The sequence below is a fragment of the Phacochoerus africanus genome, chromosome 2 (assembly GCF_016906955.1).
Source record: "Phacochoerus africanus isolate WHEZ1 chromosome 2, ROS_Pafr_v1, whole genome shotgun sequence".
Taxonomy (NCBI): Eukaryota; Metazoa; Chordata; class Mammalia; order Artiodactyla; family Suidae; genus Phacochoerus; species Phacochoerus africanus.
In genome coordinates, this window is record NC_062545.1 from 123,374,813 (window position 1) to 123,399,936 (window position 25,124).

Genomic DNA, 25,124 nt, shown 5'->3' on the forward strand with positions numbered 1-25,124 from the left:
GGTTCTCAGACTAGGGGTCGAATGGGAGCTGTAGCCGCCGGCTTACGCCAGAGCCACAGCAATGGAGGGATCCGAGCCACGTCTGCAACCTACACCACAGCTCACGGCAACGCCAGATCCTTAACTCACTGAGCAAGGCCAGGGATCGAACCCGCAACCTCATGGTTCCTAGTCTGGTTCCTTAACCACTGAGCCACGACCGGAACTCCCTTCCTACACCTTTGTGTCTACAGCCTTATGTATCCAAATGCAGAAAAAAGTTTTAAACAATGTCTTCGTCTGTTCAAGCTGTTATAACAAAATATCAGAGACTGGGTAGCCAATAAACCAACAGAAATTTATTTCTCACAATTCTAGAATCAAGGAGGTCCAAGATCAAGGTGCCAGGATCATTGGCTCTAGTGAAGATCCTCTTTCAGGTTGCACACTTCTCTGTTGTATCCTTACATGGTGGAAGAAGCAGAGGGAGCTCTCTAAGATCTTTTTTTATGAAGATGTCAATCTCATTCATGATCTGCCCTCAACACTTAATGACATTCCAAAGACCCCACTTCCTAATACCATGACTTTGGGCATTAGGAGGTCAACATACAAATTGAGGGGTGGGAGAGATACAAACATTCAGACCATAACAAACAATATGGTATACAAGTGAATGATCTAAAAATTTTGTCTTCTGTCCTAATGGCTTGTGGGAACTATTTGATCTTTGCCTGTGTCATTGCCTTACCTATGTTCCTTTATCTATTCTGTTCATTAGGAACCCTCAATTTTTCTCCCTTAGGTTATTCCCGTAGGCAGTACATATTGTCTGAGCTTGACATCAGTCACTTCTTTCATATTTTACTGGACTCCTGTTATCAGATATTCCTACTCATCTATATCCTCTGTTTTTCCTCATAAGTTGCCCATGTGTTTGTGGAGGAAGGTGGGTAATTATGAAGATTTCTTGGCAACTCTGAATTTATGTTGAACAATTCCAGTGGGTCCTTGCTACTTCGCAGTCGTTTTATTAATCTCATATTTTGCTGTTGTCTTATGAGACAACATTTATATTCTTCCCGTCTTTAAAAAGGTGTCATTGACTAATACTTAACCGAAAAATAAAATAGAGTATAAGCTTGCACTTTTTTTCATTGTCACCATGACAAAACTCAGTTCTTTGACCTTATTTTATAAACTGAATGGAAGAGGAATCTTGCTTTTCTAGAACTCTTAATGCCATACTTAACCTTTCCTCTTAACTGCTGCTACAGTTCTTTCTAGCTCTCTCCCTCATTTCTTTATTTCAAAAAATTTAAGACCTTAGTTGAAGGATCCAGCATTGTCACTGATGTAGCTCAGGTCACTGCTATGGCATAGATTTGATCCCTGGCCTGGAAAGTTCCACATGCTGTGGGTGCAGCCAACAACAACAAAATTGCTGCCCTCAGCTCTTTTACTACTTCTTCCCTAACTTACTGCAATTTTGTAATGACATAACATGTAACATATTCAGACTTGCTTCAAGGGATAGCCTTCTTTCCAGTGGTATTGACTTCATCCTGATTTTATTTCATCAGTGTATAAGTTAGTGTTGACTTCCACCTAGGCTTCTTAACATTCTTTCCTTGCCCTTCATATTAGTGTGCCTTCCTGGTTTTCCCTTTCTGGCTACTACTTTTTTGGGATTTTTTTGTTGTTGTTTCATAATCCTCTTACCACTGTCATTATTCCTCTCAGTTCTTGACCCTCTGCTCGATTCTGTTTGTCTTTTCTTAACGTGCATGTTTTATATTTCGATGACTCCTAAATGTGCGCTGTCCAGGTTTTTATCTTCATTGGTTTACTGAATATTTCCATTGAGAGGTTTAAGGAATTTCCATTGCTTTTTAATTATTATTATACAATTTCCAACATACTCTTTTTTTCTTTTTCTTATCATGCTTAAATCTTAAGTTGTCTGTGATACATATTGCTCCTTAATTTCTCTCTCTCTTTTTTTGTGTACACCCATGGCATGCGGAAGTTCCCAGGCCAGGGACTGAACCTGTGCCACAGCAGTGATCCAAACAGCTGCAGTGATAACACTGGATCCTTAACCCATTGGGCCACAAGAGAACGACTCTCCTTTATTTCTTTTTTGAAAAAATCCTTTTATTTTTTATTTTTATTTTCTTGTCTTTTAGGGCCACACATGAGGCATGTGGAGGTTCCCAGATTAGGGGTCAAATCAGAGCTCCCCTGGCCTACACCACAGCCACAGCAAGGCCAGATCTGAGCCATGTTTGCAACCTTCATCACAGCTCATGGCAATACCAGATCCTTAATCCACAGAACAAGGCCAGGGGTCGAACCTGCATCCTTATGGTTACTAGTCAGATTCATTTCCACTAAGCCACAATGGGAACTCCTTCTTTATTTCTTACATTCATCAGTCAGCATAGTTCTTTAGATTACTCTTTACTGGATCTCAGGTTTTCTTAGGATTCTGTATTGCCTCTTATTTGCCATTTCTAACTTTAGAGTCTCCTTCAATCCACCTTTTGTATGGCTGCTGAATAATTTTCCTTTTTGAACCCATTGCTGCTTAACCTTAGCAACTTGAGGGAAAGAACACATACTCTTGACCTTTGCACTTTTCATTGTGCCAAGCAAAGTGAATCGAACTTGTGCTGAATAAATGTTTGAATGGGTTACCATTTGCTCAAAACGTAGAATGACTTCCACTTGTCTGCAGGATAAAGTCCAGACTACTCTCTGGCTTTCAAAACTTTTTGTATTACATTCTGCTTCTTCAACCTAATTCTTTTTTTTTTTTTTTTGGTCTTATTTTTTTGCCTTTTCTAGGGCCGCATTTGCGGCATATGGAGGTTCCCAGGCTAGGGGTCGAATTGGAGCTGTAGCTGCCTCCTACACCACAGCAACTCAGGTTCCAAGCCGTGTCTGTGACCTACACCACAGCTTACGGCAATGCCGGATCCTTAACCCATTGAGTGAGGCCGGGGATGGAACCTGCAACCTCCTGGTTCCTAATCTGATTCGATAACCACTATGCCACTACGGGAGCTCCTCTTCAATCTTATTCTTGACTCCGTAGCATTACCAAGCTGGTGTTCCCTTTTCAATTACCATGCTTAGGCATAACTCCTTGTGTTCTTCCCTTTCCTTGCCTGTCAAAGCCTATTCAGAAATGCTTTCTGTATGCCAGGCCCGGTTCTAATCTCTGGTGTTATAATAATGAACAGAAGACAAAGTCTCTGTTTTCTTGGAGCTGATGTTGAGGGTCGGGGGGAGAGGGCACAGAAAAAATGTCAGGTGGTAATGAGTGCAATGAAAAAGAGTAAAACTGTACAAGGGGATAGAATGGTAGGAAATGGTTCATACTATATGTGACCTAGCAACTTGAAAGCTTCTCTCTTTGGGTGTCCTGAGATGAGGGAGTAAACTATGCAGTTATCCAAGTAAAGAGCTTTCTAAACAGAGGAAACAACATCTTTAAGACCCTAAGGTGGGAACATGTTTGGTTTGTTTGGATTCTTATTAAGATCTTTGTGGCTAGCACAGAGTGAATAAGGAGGAGGGATAGATGGATTAGAGAGGTAGTCGGGAGTCAGGTTATATTTCAAATGATTCAATTTCTCATTGAAGAAACCTTTGACTACATAATTTTGTTAGTTTAAAGCTTCTCTAAACCAATATAGCAACTATGGACATAGCTTTCAAATTATTTATTGTTACGGTAAGAAATGTATTTTATATCATTAACATATATACACATAGTTGTATGTGTGTTATGTGCTGTATACATGTCTACATGCACATGTGTGTAACAAAGAAATTCATGAAACATGGCTTATCATTTTTTTGTCTTTTTAGGGCTGCACCCGCAGCTTGTGGATGTTCCCAGGGTAGGGGCTGAATTGGAGCTGTAGCCGCTGGCCTATGCCAGAGGCACAGCAACATGGGATCTGAGCCACATCTGCGACCTATACCACAGCTCACGGCAACGCCAGATCCTTAACTCTCTGAGCGAGGCCAGGGATTGAACTCGCGTCCTCCTGGATGCTAGTCAGGTTCATTAACCTCTGAGCCATGACAGGAACTCCAAATATGGCTTATCTTTACTACACTTGATATGTGCTGATTGCTTTAAAGTGTTGGCTTTAACTCATTAAAATTATTTCATAGTCTGCTAATGGGTCATGACCCACAGTTTGAAAAACACTATGGTACACACCTATTTAAAAACAACAGCAACAACAACAAACTCCCAAAATTAAACTTCAAACTGATTTTTAATTTTTTTTTTTTTTTTTTACTCTTTAGGGCCACATTTGAGTTGTATGGAGGTTCCCAGGCTAGGGTTCCAGTCAGAGCTACAGCTGCCAGCCTACACCACAGCCACAGCAATGCAGGATCTGGGCTGTGTCTGTGACCTATACCACAGCACATAGCGAGGCCAGGGATGGAACCCACAACCTCCTGGTTCCTAGTTAGATTTATTTCTGCTACTCCACAATGGGAACTCCCTGATTTTTAATTTTTATTTACTTCTATTTTTTTCTTTTTATGTCATACCCGTGGCATGTGGAAATCCTGGGCCAGGGTTGAATTGGAGCTGCAGCTAGGGCCTGCAGCACAGCTTGCAGCAACACTGGATCTGAGCCATATCTGTGACCTAAGCCTCAGCCTGCAGCAACATCAGATCCTTAAACCACTAAGCAAGGCCAGGGATTGAACCCACATCCTCACAGAGACAATGTCGGGTCCCTAACTGGCTAAGCTACAATGGGAACTTTCAGACTACTTTTTTATTAATCCACATGTTCTTTCAGGTTGTAAAGTATTTTTGGTTAAAGATCATGCTTTCTATTTTGTATGAGTAGGTTTTTAGTGTTTATTATTGCTCCAAATGTAAAAGACTTGTTTGATTTAGGAAATAACTGTTGAGTGGGATGCTAGAAAGTGCCGGATACTAAAATACATATAAAAATAAGGTAAGACCTGCCTGATTACCTGAGGCTTATGGGAGAAGAGAGCTTGTAAACAATTGTTCCTAATATGATAGACTCCATATATTACTGGAAGTAGGTTCAGGGCATAATGAGAGAATAAAGAAATGGGTAATTCCTTTTTTTAAGAAGGTCAAAGGGAGCTTGTTGAAGGAGGTAATGTCTGACCTGGGTTTTGGAGGAAGAATATGAATACTTGGTCAGGTAACCTGTGGTAAGAAGAATACTTCTCAGACAGAATAATGAATAAAAGAATGGTACCATGAAACAGAATGGTATGCCAGGGGAATTATAGATAACTCTGTATTGTCAAAGTATAAATCCAAGGGGGAAATGGTGAGTTAGTTCAAGATGCTGCAGTGAAGCCTGGTCTGAAATGCATCGGAGTCATCACTTATTCAATGATTATGCCATTAGGTGAAAATTATGTATAGTCAAAATTACTTGTAGGAAGTTGCCACATGGGAAGTAGAGATAGCATCTCTCAAAAAGTCCAGTAGAGCCATTTTTTTCCTCTGTGAGAACACATATTGCTGTTTCTTCAGCTGTGTGCTGGAGGAAGTTGGCCTACGTTTATGGGTGATGTTGTACCAAAGAGAAAATATTTTTAAACATTAAACTTTTTACCCATTGCAATGTACAGTTCACTTTATAAGACGCATTTGAGGGCTAAGAACTACTGAGGAAATGGGGCAGATTCATGTTTCAGGCTAGTTCTGGGACTTATGTTTAGAAAGTAGACTGGCAGGTGGCCAACTATTTAAACTATTCTTCATTTCAAGTTAAATATTCATATGGCTAAATTCTATTGTGTTCTATCAGTGATTGAATACATGATTATATCTATATTTTAGATAGATATTTTGATAATTTTGGCCAAACCACAGTTTAAGACAGTAGCAGTATTAAAAATGTAGAAATTTAAAACGGACTGGGAGGAATATTTGTAACATATATAATAAGCCGGAAATGTACATAATACTCTCCTACAAAGAAACAGTGACATAGGACAGTAAATAATATGAATAGGCAGTTTCAAAAGAGGAAAGATAAGTGATTGACAAACATTTGATAAGGTACACAATATCATAATTTGAGAAATACATGTAGAACAGAAAGCTAATTTTTTTATCCATCATACAAGCAAAAATTAGAAAGCTTGATAATATTAAAATTGGCTGTGGTGAAGAAATAATAAATATTATAAACTATTTTTGGGAGCGTGAGTTGTTATAGCCAGTTTAGAGATGTAAATTGATATGGGTGGTTTGGTAAGTACCTACTAATTTTTTTTTTTTTGTCTTTTTGCCATTTCTTGGGCCGCTCCTGGGGCATGTGGCGGTTCCCAGGCTAGGGGTCTAATCAAAGCTGTAGCCGCCAGCCTACGCCACAGCCACAGCAACACCGGATCCAAGCCACTTCTGCAACCTACACCACAGCTCACGGCAACGCCGGATCCTTAACCCACTGAGCAAGGCCAGGGATCAAACCCACAACCTCATGGTTCCTAGTCATATTTGTTAACCACTGTGCCACGACGGGAACTCCAGTACCTACTAATTTAAAATGCTATTCTCAACAAATCTGTCCATTTTCTACACCAGAGGAACACTTTATATATGTACATAAGGGGGTGTGTACAAGTATGTTCATTACATCATTGTTTATAATAATAAAAAACTGGAAAAATAAAAAACTGGTCATAATTAGGAAAATGACAAAGTAAATTGGTGTATTCATACTATGGAATAACATGTAACAATTTAAAACATGAATAAATTACATATGCTATTGAGTGATAAGTTGTAGAGCAGTTCAAACAGTATGATTTATATAAATAAGGAAAAAAATCCAGAACAATGCTATATTTTGGAGAAGGGCATACACACATACATATACATGCAAATACAAATAATATGGTCAGGTAAGATAAATACTAAACTGGTAATAGCACTTAACTCGGGTGGTGGAGAGAAGATTGGGTTTGGCAATAAAGATGGGGGGGGTGATCAGGGAACTTTAGCCTTTACAGTAATCTTTAAAGTTTAAAATTTATAATTATTAGAGTGTATACTTAAAATTTATTTAAAATAATAATCAGTTTGACAGGATGGAGAATGCTTGGAAAAGGAAAGAAAAAAGAAAGAAAAGGGTTCTTCATTAATATAGGCACGAGAATGCAGTGTCAAAGAGAAGGGTGAGTAGAGGATTAACTAAAGAAAACATGAGGACAATTTGATATCTATCAGATTTACAGTTGTATTTACCTTTGTCCCAGCAATCCTACTTTAGGGAATTTATCCTGCAGTTATATGAAATGAAATGATACATATACAGAGTTATTAATTGCAGTGTTGTTTATAGCAACAATAACATCCACATGTAACAAAATGAGGCATATCCGTACAATTGCATACTAAGCAGCTATACAGAAAATGAGGAACTCTATGAACTAATAGGAAAAGATTCAAGATATGTTAAGTAAGAAAAGTAAGTATAGAGTAGTGTGGGCAGTAATGCTATACTTTGATAACTTTAAATTACTGGAAAGATATCTATGAAACTAGTAAAGGTGAATACTTGTAGCTGAGAGGAAGGGGGGATTAGCATAAATGCTTCCATTGAGACTTTTCAATATATACATTTCTGTGTTTTGGGTTTTTGAGCTATTGAAAAAAAGATAAGGAGAGCTAAAGTAGACTGTTGGACTTGATGGTCAACTGTATGTAGAGACATAAAGGGAGAGGAAAGTGTTTAAGTTAGCTCCCAGATTTCCAGTTTGGGAGGTAAAGAAGGTAGTAGTGTCATCAGGGGTGCAGGAAGAAGACTAGATTTTGGCATGTGCATGGGAAGTCCTGGTCATGCCATTTGTTGAACACTTCCTCCTTTTTAGTTTTGTTTTTGTGTGTGGGTATGTGTATGTGTGTAGGATTTGTGTGCTATAGATATGGAACTCAAGCCTATCTTAAACACAAATAGTAAATAGTCATTCTGCTTTTTATCCTTAGATAGACATTTATATTCAGGGTCTTTTTTTTTTTTTTTCGAGAGCAGCTTTATGATGTCATAATTTTATAGTCAAATAGGGACATTGATATACAAATATAGAATGGAGGTAGAGAAATAGAGCATGTATATCTTATAAATACATTGCTTATGTGGGAAGTAGGAACTCAATTTATTAGCATGCGTCCAATGTGATTACATCTTTTGGTGCCTGAAGTAAAAATGGCTTTTGAATAAGAAAGTGATCTGTAGGGTAGTTGAGATTACATTGTAATATTTAAAACAGTGTTAAAACTGGGTTAGGGAAGTTTATAGTAGAACATAAAAGTATTTTTTTATATCATACATTTGATAGTAACTATAAGACAAAGGTTTTATTCTATTTTTATTTATTTATTTATTTATGTCTTTTTTTTATGGCTGCACTCACAGCATGTGGAGGTTCTAGGGGTTGAATTGGAGCTGCAGCTCCTGGCCTACACCACAGCAATGCAGGATCCAAGTGTATCTGCAACCTATACCACAGCTCGTGGCAAGGCCAGATCATTAACCCACTGAGTAAGGCCAGGGATTGAACCTGTATCCTCATGAATACTAGTCAGGTTTGTTACCACTGAGCCACAATGGGAACTCTAACAAAGAGGTTGTAACCTAATGTAGGGAAAGAATCATGAAATGCTGAATGCTGCCTAAAACAAACTCTTGCTATTTAATTTTGGTTTTAAACTTCATTTGAATGAGTTATAGTTCAGAATCTGATTTTAGAGGTCCTAATTTATCCATATGACTTTTACTTGATTTTTGTTTTGCTAGAGTCGAAAAAATAGAAGGGGAGCACAGATAAAGCATGTACATGTCATGACTTGCAAATGATTTAGTGGTTCTTTTCTGAGTTTATGTTAATAAGGATTTGGATATGGAGTAGCAATAAAAAAGCTGTTAAGTAATTCTTGGTTGAGGTTTAAAATTTTAACTATTTTATATCTGATGAGAAGATGTTTTACTGGCAATAGTTTTTAAAAATGCTTACAGAATTACAAATAATGTTATATATAGAATCCTGTAACAACTAGAGAGGGTATGGTTTGAGTGAGTGTGAATCTGTTTTGTAACCTATAACCTATACTTCCTCCTTCACCCCATTTTTGTCAGTACTGCAGTCCTCTTGAGATTTGGGAAACAATTTGGGAAATGCTGAATTGGGCTTGGCCACAGTTTGGGTTTGGATTTGGATGGACTCTTACCTCTTACTTATCTTTGATGTGTCCAGTTCAATGAAAAGATGGTGAGCACAGTGTATAGAAATTAACTTCAACTCAAGAAGCGTTTAATTAGTGATTCTTAGAGTGAGTTTGTAATATCTAGAGACATTTATTGATGTCATAAAATGGGGAGAGGGGCTGCTGGCATCTAAGGGTGGAGGCTAGGAATGCTGCTAAATACTGAGGAACTCTTGCTTAGTTGAATACCCACTATGTATGTAGCACTGTTCTAAAGTACTTATGGGTGCAAAAGACACTAAAAGTCTTGTCTCTACCCACAAGAAATTTAAAACCTAGGTAAAGCATCTCAGGTTTAAGTCTCTGGGCAAACTCTTAACACCTGACCTACCCCCTCCCACTTTGCCATCTTTATTTCAGTAAATAATCCCACTTTTCACGAAGTGGTTCAGCCCAAAAACTTAGATGTCGTCTTTGACTCCTCTTTTTCTTGCACATTGATATCTGATACATCAGGAAGACCTCTTAACTCTACTTTGAGATATATCTTGTATTTGGATAATGATGGGATTGATTATTTAAACTGTCCTCTTTTTGAAAACAACCGAAAATGCTGGATAAGATATATAAAACACTACCTTAAGAGCTTTGAAGAACTGGGGAGATAATGGAAAAAAATTTTTTTTTATTACTCAGTGAATTTTATTACATTTATCGTTGTACAGTGATCATCACGACCTGAATTTATAGCATTTCCTTCCCAAACCCCCAGCCCATTACCCACCCCGCAACCTGTCTCCTTTGGAAACCATAAGTTTTTCAAAGTCTGTGAGTCAGTATCTGCTCTGCAAAGAAGTTCATTGTGTCCTTTTTTTTTAGATTCCACATGTAAATGATAGCATATGGTGTTGGTGTCTCACTGTCTTACTGACTTCACTTAGCATGATAATTTCTAGGTCCATCCATGTTGCTGCAAATGGCATTATTTCTTTCTTTTTAATGGCTGAGTAATATTCCATTGTGTATCTGTACCACCTCTTCTCTATGCAGTCCTCTGTCAGTGGATATTTAGGTTGTTTCCATGTCTTGGCTATTGCAAATAGTGCTGCAATGAACATTGGAGTCCATGTATCTTTTCAAGTCATGGTTTTCTCTGGATAGATGCCCAGAAGTGGGATTGTTGGATCAAATGGTAATTCTGTTTTTAGAGGAATCTCCATACTTCTTTCCACAGTGGTTACACCAATTTACTTTCACAGCAGCAATGTAATAGGGTTCCCTTTTCTCCACATCCTCTCCAGCATTTATTGTTTGTAGACTTTTTGATGATGGCCATTCTGGCTGGTGTAAGGTGGTCCCTCAGAGTGGTTTTGATTTGCATTTCTCTAATAATGAGTGATGTTGAACATCTTTTCATGTGTTTTTTGGCCATCTGTGTGTCTTCTTTGGAGAATTGTCTGTTTAGATCTTCTGCCCATTTTTGGATGGGGTTGTTTGTTTGTTTGTTCGGCATGGAGCTGCAGAAGGTGTTTGTAAATTTTGGAGGTGAACCCTTGTCAGTTGATTCACTTGCAAAGATTTTCTCCCATTCTGTGGGTTGTCTTTTCGTGTTGTTTAGGGTCTCCTTTGCTGTGCAGAAACTTTGAAGTTTGCTTAGGTCCCATTTGTTTACTTTTGTTTTTATTGTCAGTACTCTAGGAGGTGGATCTGAGAAGATGTTGCTGTGGTTTATGTTAGAGAGTGTTTGGCATATGTTTTCCTCTAAGAGTTTTACAGTATCTGGTCTTATGTGTAGATCTTTAATCCATTTTGAGTTTATTTTTGTGTATGGGTTAGAGAGTGTTCTAATTTCATTCTTTTCCATGTGGCTGTCCAGTTTTCCCAGCACCACTTATTGAACAGGCTGTCTTTTCTCCATTGTATCTTCTTGCCTCCTTTGTCATAGATAGGTTGACTGTAGGTGCGTGGGTTTAATTCTGGGCTTTCCTATCCCATTCCACTGATCTACATTTCTGTTCTTCTCTCTCTAGTTGCTTTAGATGTAAAGCTAGGTTGTTGAGCTTTTTCTTGTTTTCTGAAGTGGGCTTGTATTGCTATAGACTTCCCTCTTAGAATGGCTTTTGCTGCATCCCATAGGTTTTGGAGTGTTGTACCTTTGTTGTTGTTTGCTTCTAGGTATTTTTAAATTTCTTCTGATTTCTTCAGTGATCTGTTGGTTGTTTAGTAGCATGTTGTTTAGTCTCCACATGCTTGTGTTTTTTGCAGTTTTTTTCTTGTTGTTGATTTCCAGTTATGTAGCGTTGTAGTTGGAAAAGATGCTTGATATAGTTTTAATTTTCTTAAAGTTACCGAGGCTTGATTTGTAGTCAAGGATGTGATCAATCCTGGAGAATGTTCTGTGTGCATTTGAGAAGAATGTGTATTCTCCTGCTTTTGGATGAAATGTCTATAAATATCTGTCAAGTCCATCTGGTCTAATGCTTCATTTAGGGCCTGTATTTCCTTGTTAATTTTCTGTCTGGATGATCTGTTCATTGCTGTAAGTGAGGTGGATGTTAAAACCCCACACTATAATTGTATTATTGTCAATTTCTCCTTTTAAGGTTGTTAGCAGTTGCCTTATATGTTGAGGTGATCCTATGTTGAGTGCATATATGTTTACATTTTTTTGTTGTTGTTTTTGTCTTTTCAGGCATGTGGAGGCATATGGAGCTTCCCAGGCTAGGGGTCAAATTGGAACTACAGTTGCTGGCCTATGCCACGGCCACAGCAACCGCAGACCTGAGCCGTGTCTGGACTTACACCACAGCTCACAGCAGTGCCGGATCCTCAAACCACTGAGCTAGGCCAGGGATCGAACCTACAATCCTGTGGTTCCTAGTTGGATTTGTTTCCACTATGCCACGACGGGAACTCCTATATATTTACAATTTTTGTATCTTCTTGTATTGATCCTTTGATCATTATGTAATGTCCTTCTTTGTCTCTTATAATATTTTTATTTTAAGGTCTATTTGTCTGATAAGAGTATTGGTACTCCTGCTTTATTTTGATTCCTGTTTGCTTGGGATATTTTCTTCCATTCTCTCATTTTCAATTTGTATGTGTCCCTAGAAATGAAGTAGATCTCTTGAAGACAGCATATGTATGGGTCTTATTTTTGTATCCATTCAGCCAGTCTATGTCTTTTGGTTAGGGCATTTAGTCCATTTACATTTAAAGTAATTATTGATATGTATGTTCTTATTGCCATTTTCTTAACTGTTTTGGATTTGTTTTTGTTGTTCTTTTTTTCTTCCCTTCTTCTCTTGTTCTCTCCTCTTATGGTTTGCTGACTATCTTTAGTGTTGTACTTGAGTTGATTTTTCTTATTTGTGTGTGTATGTATTGTAGATTTTTGGCTTGCAGTTACCCTGAAGTTTTGGCACAAAAGATTATTTTAAGTCGTTGGTCTCTTAATTGCAAGTTTATCTCCAGTGTCCTGCATTTGTACCCTCCTCTTCTCACGATTTCTGATTTTGGTAGCATATTTATGCGTGTATGATTTCCTATATTTACTGTGTACATGACTTTATTGGTGATCCTTGTCATTTGTGGTATTTTTGTTTCCTGTTGTGGCCTTTTCTTTTGTGCCTAGAGAAGTTCCTTTAGTATTTGTTGTAAAGCTGGTTTAGTGGTGCTGAATTATGTTAGCTTTTGCTTGTCTGTAAATCTTTTGATTTCTCCTTCAAATCTGAATAAAAGCCTTGCTGGATAAAGTAATCTTGGTTGGAGTTTTTTTCCTTTCATCCTTTCATCACTTTAAGTATATCGTGCCATTCCCTTCTGGCCTACAGAGTTTCTGCTGAAAAATCTGCTGATAACCTTATTGGGGGTTCCCTTGTATGTTATTTGTTTCTTTTCCCTAGCTGCTTTCAATATTTTCTCTTTGTCTTTAATTTTGATCAGTTTGATTAATATGTGTCTCAGCATGTTCCTCCTTGGGTTCATTTTATATGGTACTCATTGTGCTTCTTGGATTTGAGTGAGTGGTTTCTTTCTCATGTTAGGGAAGTTTTCAGCTATTATATCTTTGAATATTTTTTCTGTCCCTTTCTCTCTCTCTTCCCCCTATAATATGGATGTTGGTATGTTTAACATTGTCCCAGAGTTCTCTGAGACTGTCTTCATTTCTTTTCAATCTTTTTTCTCTTCTGTTTTGCATCAGTGGTTTCCTCCAGGCTGTCCTCTACCTCACTTGTTTGTTCTTCTGCCTCCTGTATTTTGCCGTTGGTTGCTTCTATGAATTTTTTATTTCTGTTATTGTATTTCGCATCTCTGCTTGCTTAAGTTTTAAGTCCTGTGTTTCCTTGCTCAGTGTTTGCTTTAAATTATCAGTCTTTGCCTCCAGTCTATTTCCAGTGTCCTGGAACATCTTCACTGTCATTGGTCTAAAGTCTTTTTCGTGGAGGCTGATAATCTCCCGATCACTTAGTCGTTTTTCTGGGGTGTTTTCTTTCTCCGTTATCTGAGTTATAGTGCTTTGCCTTTTCATTTTTATAGGTTTTTGGTGTTGTGTCCTTTTTGCAGACAATAGAGTTGTAGCCTCTCTTACTTCTGGTGTCTGCCCTCCTTGTGGCTGCAGTTGTTATGGGGGCTTCGTATAGGCTTCCTGATGGGAGGGACTGGTGCCTACCCACTGGTCGGTGGAGCTGATTCTTCTCTGTCTGGTGGGTGGGGCTTTGTCTCTGGGTGAGATTAGAGGCGGCTCTTTGCCTGGAGGATCTTTAGGCAGCCTGTTACTGGTTGGGCTGTGATCTCACCAGGATTATTGTTTCGCCTGGGGCTTCTCAGCGCTGATGGGAGGGGCCAGATTTTCCCAAAATGGCTACCTCTAGAGGAACACATGCAAAAGAACACTCCTGAGAGCTTTGCCTGCAATGTCCTTCCTCCGCAACAAGCCACAGTCACCTCCTGTTTTCCCAGGAGATCCTCCAAGAAATGCAGTCAGGTCCAGTGCAGATTCCTATGGAGTCTCTGCTTTGCCCTGGGGCCCAGTGCACATGAACGCCTGTGTGTACCTTTCAAGAATGGGGTCTCTGTCTCCTTCAGTCCCATGGAGATTCTATGCACAAGCCCCACTGGCCCTTAATGCCAGATGCTCTGGCTGCTCTTTCTCCCAATGCCAGATCCCCAAGCATGGGGACCTGGTCTGGGGCTCAGAACTGTCACTTCTGTAGGTGAGTCTCTGTGATATTTACTTTCTAGTCTGTGGGCTGCCCACCTGGTGGATATGGGGTTGCTATCACCTAATCGCCCCTCCTACCCTCTTGATGTGGCCTCCTCTTTGTCTTCTAGAGTAGGATATCTTTTTTGAAAGTTTCCAGTCCAGGGAGTTACCATCATGGTGCAGCAGAAACCTATCTGACTAGGAACCATGAGGTTGTGGGTTCAATTCCTGGCCTTGCTCAGTGGGTTAAGGATCTGGCATTGCTGTGAGCTGTGGTGTAGGTTGCAGACGTGACTTGGATCTGGGGTTGCTGTGGCTCTGTTATAGGCTGGCAGCAACAGCTTTGATTAGACCCCTAGCCTGGGAACCTTGATATGCTTCAGCTGTGGCCCTGAAAAGATAAAAAGAGGCGGAAAAAAAAATGAAAGAAAGTTTCCAGTCCATTTGGTTGAAGGTTGTTCAGCATTTGGTTGTAACTTTATTGTTTTTATGAGAGAAGGTGAGTGCCATTACTTCTGTTTTGCCATCTTAATCCCCTGAACTGATAGTGGAAATTCTTGAAGCAAATATAAACCAAGAAAGACTACCTAGAGAACTGAAGCCACTTTTGCCCTGAATATGTTTGCTAATATCAATAAATTTAAGTTTCTGTTTATCAGCCTTGTGGGGTTAGATGGACAGAAATTGATTCTGGGCCTACCCAACATGTGGACAGGTAGTCCTATAAGAGATCCTTCCTTGTTATACTTGAACTACATATGTCTACACCTGAGGGGGCAGGAAGAGCCAGAACTAACCCCTGACACCCCTTGTATTGCCTACCTCCCTACCAAGTATCTAGGGACTTTCGGACTAGATGTCTTCGTTCTGAGCAGACATGAGAAAAAATAGAAAGGAAACAAAACTCTACAAAATTGTGTTCACAGCCTAGCTAGGTAAGGGAACCCCCAGTCATGACTTAATTTAGGTTGATCTCTGACTGGTAGTGTCTCTCAGGTGCTTGGCAGAAGCAAATGTAAATGTTTCTTTGAGGAATGCTGCTTTATCTTAGGCCTCCCTACAAATAATTTTTGAAGGATGCGTAGTCAGAGACAACCAGATATACAAGGAGACAAGGAAGCATGGGCAAGAACCAGTAGAAACAATAGACAGTGGAAAAAGATTGTCAGAAGCATCATAGGTTAGAATTAGAAGAAAGCATATGTTAGAATTAGAAGATGCATGATAAAATAGCCATGATTACTATGTTTACAGAAATAAAAAACTTGAAGACAGGAAACAGGAAAAAAAAAAGTGGTATTGTGGATTTGAAAAAAACAAATACAACTGCTAGAAATAAATAGAGTGTGTAAATCAACTTCAGTTTAATATTTAAAATTAAAAAATAAAAAAATAATAGAGTAAGTGAATTAAAAACTTGGTGCAATTTGCAGCAGATTGGACACATCAGGAAAATTATTGAAATGGAATATAGATCAGATAGCATTATCCAAGATGTAGCTTAGGGGCAAAAAGATGGAAAATACGGGAGACAGAGTAAGAGAGATGGAGGGTATATTAAGAAGGTCTTAATAAGTATTCCAGAAGAAGAGGACAGAGGAAATGGGGCATTTAAAGAGGTGAAGGCTGATGTTTTCCAGAAACAATGGAAGATACCAAACCAGGATTTGAGAATCCCAGTGAATCCTAATTAGGATGGAAGTAAATCCACACCCAGACACACCATAATGAAATTTCAGAAAATCAGTGGCATAAAGAAAAACCTTTGTGTGTGTATGTATGCATATATATATATGCATTCATATTCATATATATATGAATGACTGGGTCACTTTGCTATGCAGCAGAAATGGGCACAACATTGTAAATCAACGCTAATAAAAAATAAAAAACTTTAAAAATAATTTTAAAAAAGAGAAAAATCTTGAACGTAGCTGGAGAAAAAAAAGATAACCATCAGAGTAGAAAGAATAGGCTAACAGATGACTCTCAATAGCAACAATGAAAATAAAAAGGTAGTGAAATGATGTCCACAATATGAAATGAAAAAACCTGGGCATTCCCGTCATGCATCAGCAGAAATGAATCTGACTAGGAACCATGAGGTTGCAGGTTTGATCCCTGGCCTTGCTCAGTAGGTTAAGGATCCGGTGTTGGCTGTGAGCTTTGGTGTAGGTCACAAATGTGTCTCAGATCTGACATTGCTGTGTCTGTGGTGTAGGCTGGCGGCTACAGCTCTGATTTGACCCCTAGCTGGGAACTTCCATATGCCGTGGGCGTGGCCCTAAAAACAAAACAAAACAGAGAAAACCTGTCAACCTAGAATTTATATACAGTAAAAGAAGAATGGTGAAATAAAGATATTTTAAGCAAAACTAGATTGTTACCAACATTCATTAAAGATAAATTTAAACCAACACTGTTCAGTAGAAATTTGCTGTAATGATAGGCATATTCTTTATGTTTCCAGTATTGTAATCACAAGTTACATAAAGCTATTGAACACTTGAAATGTGGCTTGTGTGATTAAGGAAGTGAATTTTTAAAAGTTAATTTAAATGGTCATATATACTATATTAATCCAGTTCCAAAGGATATACATCAGGCTGAATGAATTGCACTTGATAGGAATAAAATGTGTGAAGGGCTGAAAAGTAAAGTGATGTATATTTAGAAAATGAAAATTAGTATTTACTTCATAAAACAGTAAAAGTATGGATTAAAAAAACAAGGCAGTAGTGGAAGGGATAAGTGGGACTCTAGGTTCTAAGGTTCTGATCTAGAAGGAGGGCAATTTTCTTTTTTTTTAGGGCTGCACCCACAGCATATGCAAGTTCCCAGGCTAGGGATTGAATCGAGCTGTAGCTGCTAGCCTACACCATAACCACAGAAATGTGGGATCCCAGCCTTTTCTTTGACCTACACTGCTGCTCATGGCAATGCCGGATCCCTAACCCACTGAGTGAGACCAGGGATTGAGCCTGTATCCTCATGGATTCTATTCAGGTTCATTACTGCTGAGCCACAACAGGAACTCTTAGAAGGAGGGTAATTTTTAAAAAAATGTGTGAAAACTTTTAAGTATATAAAAGGAAAAGAAAGAGTATAGTAAACACCATGTATTCATTACCTAGCTTCATTGTAGCTCAGAGCCCTTATACTTGCCATTGCATCTCCCTTGGATCACTAGGAACAGTCAGAGTAAGTTCTTAAGCACCAGAAACCACCTCTGCTTAATTTTGCAGAAAAGAAATTTATCTCAGGAAGAAACTGCTGCCACTACTGTCATATGCCCCTCTTGCCATAATGGTCAGACTTTTAAGTCTTTCAGTTTATAAAGAAATATGGAAGATGAAAAAAATTAAATACTACTTTGAAGAAGCAGTAAGAAATATTCAGAATATGAGATACAGATAAACTGGTCATTCAATGTCCGGGGAGAAAAACAGGTTGGGTATATAGGGGAAAGGAAAATTGAACTAGAATAAAACTAATTGAGAGATGTAACAATGAAATGCATAGTGTGTCAGTTGTAATGTACAATTTTTTAAAATTATTTATTTATTTTAAATTTTTTTGTCTTTTTGCCTTTTCTACGGCTGCTTCCTGTAGCATATGGAGGTTCCCGGGCTAGGGGTCCAGTCAGCTGTAGATGCCAGCCTATGCCAGAGCCACAGCAACTCGGAATCCGAGCCATGTCTGCGACCTACACCACAGCTCACGGCAATGCCGGATCCTTAACCCACTGAGCAAGGCCAGGGATTGAACCCAAAACTCATGGTTCCTAGTTGGATTCATTAACCACTGCGCCATGACAGTAACTCCTTTTTTTTTTTTTTTTGTAATGTACAATTTTTAGAAAGGAGTAGAATGAAGCAAGGGTATTGACTGTTAATTTAGAATGTGGGTGATGTGGGAGTTCCCATTGTGGCTCAGTGGGTTAAGAACCTGACTAGTGTCCCTGAGAATGTGGGTTTGATCCCTGGCCTCACTCAGTGGATTAAGGATCTGGTGTTGCTACAAGCTGCAGTGTAGGTCATAGATGCAGCTCGGATCTGTCGTTTCTGTGGCTGTGGTGGAGGCCAGCAGCTGCAGCTCCAATTTGACCCCTAGCCTGGGAACTTCATGTGCTGTAAGTGTGGCCCTAAAAATAAAAAAAAAAAAAAGACTCTGGGTTGGGCATATGGGTGTGTATACATACACACACAGACACACACACACTCATTAGGCATTACATATATTTTTCTATATTTGAAATTTTTCATTATAAAAACTTAAGTATTTTTCTGTTGATGGACACTTAAGTTGTTTGTAGTATCTTTTTTTCTATTACAAATAGTGTTTCTATAGATGGTCTTATACATGTTCCTCCCCTTGCATACATGTTCCTTTCCTTGGACTTCCCGTGTGGCTCACAACATAACTACATGTCCCTTTCCTTGTATACATGTTGTAGAGCATGCAAGGAAATACGATAACGTCTTAGCAGTGGAATCCCTGGATCAAAGGGTAGGTGCATCTTCAACTCTACTAGATATTGATAAATTTTTCTTCAAAATGATTTTACTGTTGAGAGTTTTAGACAAAGGGGTCATGAAATGTATGCCTTCCCTACTAGATGGGGAATTTTTCGAGGGTAGGTACTATGTAGAGACTCACATATAGAAATGTTTAAATTGAATGAAATTATATTTTAGGGGAAGTCCCTGGCAGCTGGACGGAGAAACTAGAGTTGGGTCAGCTAAGAGGCTATTGTGATGTTTTAAAGTATGAGACAATGAGTGTGTAAGACTAGAGGTAGTGGAGAGGAAGTGATGAATATGAGAGAAATCTTAGGAAAGATTGAAGTGTATTCATTCTTATTATTGGGCAAGATATTGATGGTTCACTGTTGTAACTTAAAACATCCAGCAGTTTGTTGGTTTCATTGTACAGTGGACAGGTAAGTTATACTTTCTTGGTTAATTCGAAACCATCTACTCCTGGTCCAGGTCTAATAGAGTTCTAGCCTATCTTCATCCTCTGCACATATTCTTTTCAAGCCTCAGTCTCTTCTGGGATAAATACAGGTGATTTAAGAGAGACTAGTAGTTGAATGGGATAAAGGGACAATGGGTTGCAAAGATGAGGAGAACTTAGTGGAATCTGTGTATGCCTTCACCTACAAATCACTTTGTGAAGTCTTATGGGGACAAAGGCCATGTCCTCATATTTTTAGAGGAAAAGTCTGTCCAGTATCTTAATAGGGGTAATTCCACAGAAGCAGTTTTTCTAAAAGAATGCCTCTCTCTCTCTCTCTCTCTCTCTATATATATATATATATATGAATATTTATATGTATGTATTTGAATATATATGCTTATATTTATTTTTCCAGTTTTATTGAGATATAATTGATATGTAGCATAATATAAATTTAAGGTGTGCAGCATAATGATTTGACTCATACATGATGAGATGATTGCCACAGTAAATTTAGTGAACATCATCATCTCATATATACACAGAAAAAAAGAAAAACGTTTTTTCTTGTGATGAGAACTCTTAGGATTTACTCTCTTAACAACTTTTATATGTAACATATATCAGTGTTTATTAATCATGCTGTACATTATATCCCTAGTACTTATCTTACAGGTGTAAGTATGTATCTCTTGACTACTTTGATCCAATTCTCCTGCCTCTGGTAACCACAAATCTTCTCTCTTTCTATGAGATGGTTTATTTGTCTTTGAAGTGTAATTAACCTATAACACTATGGTAGTATCTTGGCGCACAACATAGTGATTTGATATTTCTATACATTACAAAAATTATCACCACAGTAAGTCTAGTTACCATCTATCACCAAAGATATTAATTATTAATCGACTATATTCCCCACTGTCCATTTCATACCCATGTCTCATTTATCTTGTAACTGGAAGTTTGTGCATATTAATGGTCTGTTTCTCCCATTACCCTTCCTTTTTTTTTTTTTTCAGGCTAGGGGTCTAATAGGAGCTATGGCCTCTGGCCTTCACCAGAGCCACAGCAACACAGGATCCAAGCTGCATCTGCGACCCACAGCTCATGGCAACGCTGGATTCTTAACCCACTGAGTGAGGCCAGGGATTGAACCTGCAACCTCATGGTTCCTAGTCCGATTCATTTCTGCTGCACCACGAGGGGAATTCCCCTCTTCCTTATTTTAAAATGTTGCAACTTTTGCAAACTGTCAAGTGGGTCCCTTTAAGAAGTTTTGACTAGTGGTTCCAGAACAGCTTTGTCCAATAGGAATATACTGTGGACCACATATTTAAAGTTTTCTAGTAGTCATATTAAAAAATAAAAACAGGTAAACTTAATATATTTTATTTAACCCCATGTATCCAAAATATTACCATTTCAACATGTAATCAGTATAAAAACTATTAATGAGATATTTTACATTTGGGCTAAACACATTCCAGTGCTCAGTAGGCCTCTTATGGCTGGTGGCTACTATATTGGACAACTCAGTTCTAGAATAAACTGAGTTGAAACCTTTGAACTCAATTTGGTACTGATTTGCTCTGCTGTCATTGAGGATGACCCTGAACTGATTTTGCTTCACAGTCTTGTTGCCGATTATTGGATAAGTTCTGGTTTCCTGTCTAGATTACTAATTTAGTAGGTCCAAGAATGATTCTGAGGGTCCCAGACAAAGACATTATCCATACTTACTGATTACCTTCACAGTTTTCCCCTTTGACTCAGCAACATTGGACTGACATCAGATAATGTTGGATCAAATCTGTCAATTTAAGTTGCTGCCAGTAAAAAAGGAGAATATCCAGACAAGTTCCCATCTCATTCAAGTAAGAGGACTTTAATTACAATAAGGCTGATAGGTATTCACTGAGCATTCTATTGATAAATTTATTTCCTAGAATTTGTGAAGCTGTCAGGTTAATTTCCATTTAAAAAGCCAAATGTTGCGACTTTATTAGTTATCCCAAGTATTTCTGGAGTTTGTACAGTGTGGCAAGCATGTTTTTTTTATTCAGTGAAAGAATACTTAACTGAGCATTTACCAGGCACCACAGTCCAGGCATAGTGACAAGCTGTAGCCAAGTAAATGGGCATGTTTAATGTGGCTTGATAAATGCCCTGATAGAGATAAATTTAGGATGCCAGAAGAACACACAGAAGGAATACTTGTGTTAGTTTTGGGGCCATCAGGGAAATCTCTGTGGAGATAAACTGAATTCTGAAGAACAGGTAGGAATAAATATGGCAAATTTTGGGGAGGTATGGAGAGAATAATATTTATATATATGTTTTTTTTTTTTTTTGGCAAAGACAGTGTTGTGTATAGATGTCCAAAAGAGAAAAAGAGCCTATTATCGCATATTGTCTGGAGTATGGAATTCATTGTGAGAAGTGGTGAGTGGTAAGGTGGGGGAGAAGGGGCAACAGTAGCAGATGCCAAATGTGAAAGGCTTTATATCTTATGGCAAAGAATTTGACTTAATCTGAGTTAACTGAGGAGGAACTTGATTTCTTTTCAAGAATGATTAAGAAGTTTGGTAGCAGAGTGGTGAATAAATTATGGCAAGGCAGTGCTGAGGCAGAGACACTCATTTAGAGGTACTCTAAGAAAGAAAGGGTGGAGGCCTGGGCAAATTTGTGGCAGAGGAGAAAACCCAGTCAACAATATTTGTCGAAGGCCTACTCCATATCGGTGGAAAGAGGTAGAGGAATTTGAGAGAGATTTAGGAGATATGAGTGACAGGTCTTGATTAATTACAGTTGCGGGGTTTGGGGAAGGAGGAGGTGTCAAAGACAACTCTGAAGTTTGTGACCCTAGGGAACAAGCCAGTACTTGGACAGTTTGGATTTTGAAGTGCCTTGGGATCTGCAGGTAAAAGTGTCTATGGAATTGAATACTTGGGTTGAGTGCTCTAGATAGAGGCTAGGATTGAAGATAGATTTGGAAATCATCAGGTAATCATAGCTAACAAAGATAAAATCTGCCAGAGGAGATAATGTAGAGAAAGAAGAAGACAGCTGAAAAATGAAACACTGAGGAACTGCCAGTATTTAAGCAGAGAAGAAAAGGAAGCCTGTTGATTCCTTCAGCTGCCATCCTCGCCTCCAAGCATTTTATAATTTAGATAAGACATATAAACATGAACCATGTGTGACCAGTGCATGACAGAGTATAATTTGGTGGCGAGTTTTGTTGTTCCACCTCTATGTTCAGTGGGAAATAGAATCAGGTGGGTAGAGATAGTGGTTAGTGTTTAGGTCAGAAAGTAGCAGTAGAAGTGCCTGCCTCCAGTGGGGACATCTGGGCTATGGTTACTAGGAGGATCAGACCAGAGGTATAGCGTAATGACCATGTGCATTCACTTTGGAGCCAGACTTCCTTGGTTCAAATCCCCACTAGCAGTCCGACCTTAGTGTGATCTGTGCCTTGGTTTCCTCATCTGTAAAATGATGATGATAATAATTTCTGCTTTATATATTGTGAGATTGATTGAGTTAATATATGTAAAATTCTTAGATTCTGTTTATTGTATAAATGTTAGGAATTATTTTCATTTAATAATTGGTGAGTTGGTGGGTCAAATGAGGGCCCATGTTTTGGATAGAATACGTAGGCATTAAAGAAGGGAAAGTTTCCCTGAGAAGGAATGCTCCCTCTATGAAACTTAATATGAACACACAGGGTTTTAAGCAGACTTTCACTGATAAAGTGAGTGAAAAATGTCCTGGGAGAATCCAAGAAGGGCATTTTCTCCTTGACTCCCAGTTGGGTGCAGAATGTCCTTTTATTTTTTTTTTTTAATTTTTTAATTAATTAATTAATTAATTAATTTTGTCTTTTTAGGGCCACACCCACGGCATATGGAAGTTCCCAGGCTAGGAGTCGAATTGGAGCTATACCTGCCGGCCTACACTACAGCTCACTGCAACGCCAGATCCTTAACCCACTGATCGAGGCCAGAGATTGAACCTGTCACCTCATGGTTCCTAGTCAGATTCATTTCCGCTCTGCCACAACAGGAACTCCAGAATGTCCTTTTAATAGATGCTTTAAAAATGGTAAAGAGTTGTGTCTTGTACTTTAGTCTTAAGTCTTGCTCTCCTGCTGTGGTAGTGGAATTTCCTCAGGTCATGGTTCCTGAAGAAAGTTATTCTGGAATGAAGTTTTCTCATCAGTTTTGTGCGTGTGATTTCACTGGATCCTTGGCCTTGACTTTAGGAAGTTCTGGACCTGGGATCAAATTTCTTAAGGGAGTGGGGAACCTTATGGAGAAACAGTCATTCTTAAACACTGAGAGTGGGAGTGTAGATTGGTATAATTTTTTGGTAGATAATTTAATTTGGCAGTATCTGTTATAATTAAAATGCAATTAAAAAAACTAGCAATTAAACTTAGAATAATTTCCATAAAAATGCTAATCCAAGTGTATGTCGAATGTGTGTGTTATAGCACTGTTTGTAAAAATGAAAAATTAAAATAAGATCAATCAAATGATTAGTATGCTTATACTTTGTCTATAGTGTAATAATAGTTTCCTACTTGCTGTAAAAAATCATCACAAACCTAGTGCCTTAAACCAACACAAATGTATTAATTTACAGTTCTGAAGGTCAGAAGATGTAAAATTAAGATTTTATAAATAAATTTTTAAATTTTATTTATTTTCCTTTTTAGGGCCACAACTGTAGCATATGGAAGGGGCTAGGGGTCAAATCAGAGCTGCAGCTACAAGCCTATACCCCAGCCACAGCAATGCTGGATGCTTTAACCCACCGAGCAAGGCCAGAGATGGAACTTGCATCGTAATGGACATTAGTCGGGTTCTTAACCCACTAAGCCACAATGGGAACTCCCATAAATACATTTTTAAAGAAAGGAGTTCCCTGGTGGCACAGTAGGTTAAGGATCCAGTGTCACCACTGCTGTGGTTTGGGTCACTGCTGTAGCAGTTTCGGTCTGTGGCCCAGGAACTTCGGCATGCCATGGGAGTGGCCAAAAAAATAAGTTAATTAATTAAAAAAAAAAAAAAGAATTTCAGCAGGGCTGTGGGCTCTAGAGCCTTTTCCATTTTCTTTCCTTTTCTAATTTGTAAAGACTACCTGCATTTCTTAACTGGTGACCCCCTCCATCTTCAACTATAGCATCTTCAGATTTCTCTTTTTCTCATCTCTGCTTCCTTCCCTCAGGCTCTGACCTTCCTGCTTCCTTCTTATAAAGACCCTTGTGATTACATTAGGATCACCTGGACAATCCAGGATAATCTTCCTATCTCAAGAGCCTTAAGTTAATTAATCACATCTGCAAAGTCCCTTTTTCCAGGTAGGTTAACATATTCACAGATTCTGGGAATTAGGATCTAGATGTATTTGGGGAGCATTATTCAGCCTATCTACTAACCCTGTAATATTGTGCAGCCACTAAGAAAAGAATGTTTAGGTCAGTGTGTACTGACATAGAAAGATGTCACTGAGAAAACAAGAGGACTCCTGTTAAGTGGAAGAAAAGCAAGTTGCAAAACAATATAATATCCCTTTTTTGGTTTTTGTTTGCTGTTTGTTTAAAAAGAAAAATAGGCATTGTATGTACATGTGTTTCTACATGCATAGAAAAGATCAGGAGAAATACACACTAAACATTTAAATAATGGTGACTTCTGAGGAGTAAGAATGTAGGAAGTTATG

At 38.5% G+C, this 25,124-nt stretch overlaps 1 protein-coding gene across 10 annotated transcripts in view; it reads left to right on the forward strand.

Moving 5' to 3' along the window:
• The window catches only part of GABPB1 (GA binding protein transcription factor subunit beta 1), a 75,478-nt gene that overhangs the window by 7,010 nt on the left and 43,344 nt on the right, over window positions 1-25,124 (forward strand). Inside the window, exon 1 of one of the 10 annotated variants that reach the window (XM_047766379.1) lies at window positions 24,702-24,762. The exons of the other annotated variants lie outside the window; for them this stretch is intronic. The gene's annotated coding sequence lies outside the window, so the exon portion shown is untranslated. Of the gene's footprint in view, window positions 1-24,701; window positions 24,763-25,124 lie in introns of those variants that run through there. 10 annotated transcript variants of the gene reach the window in all.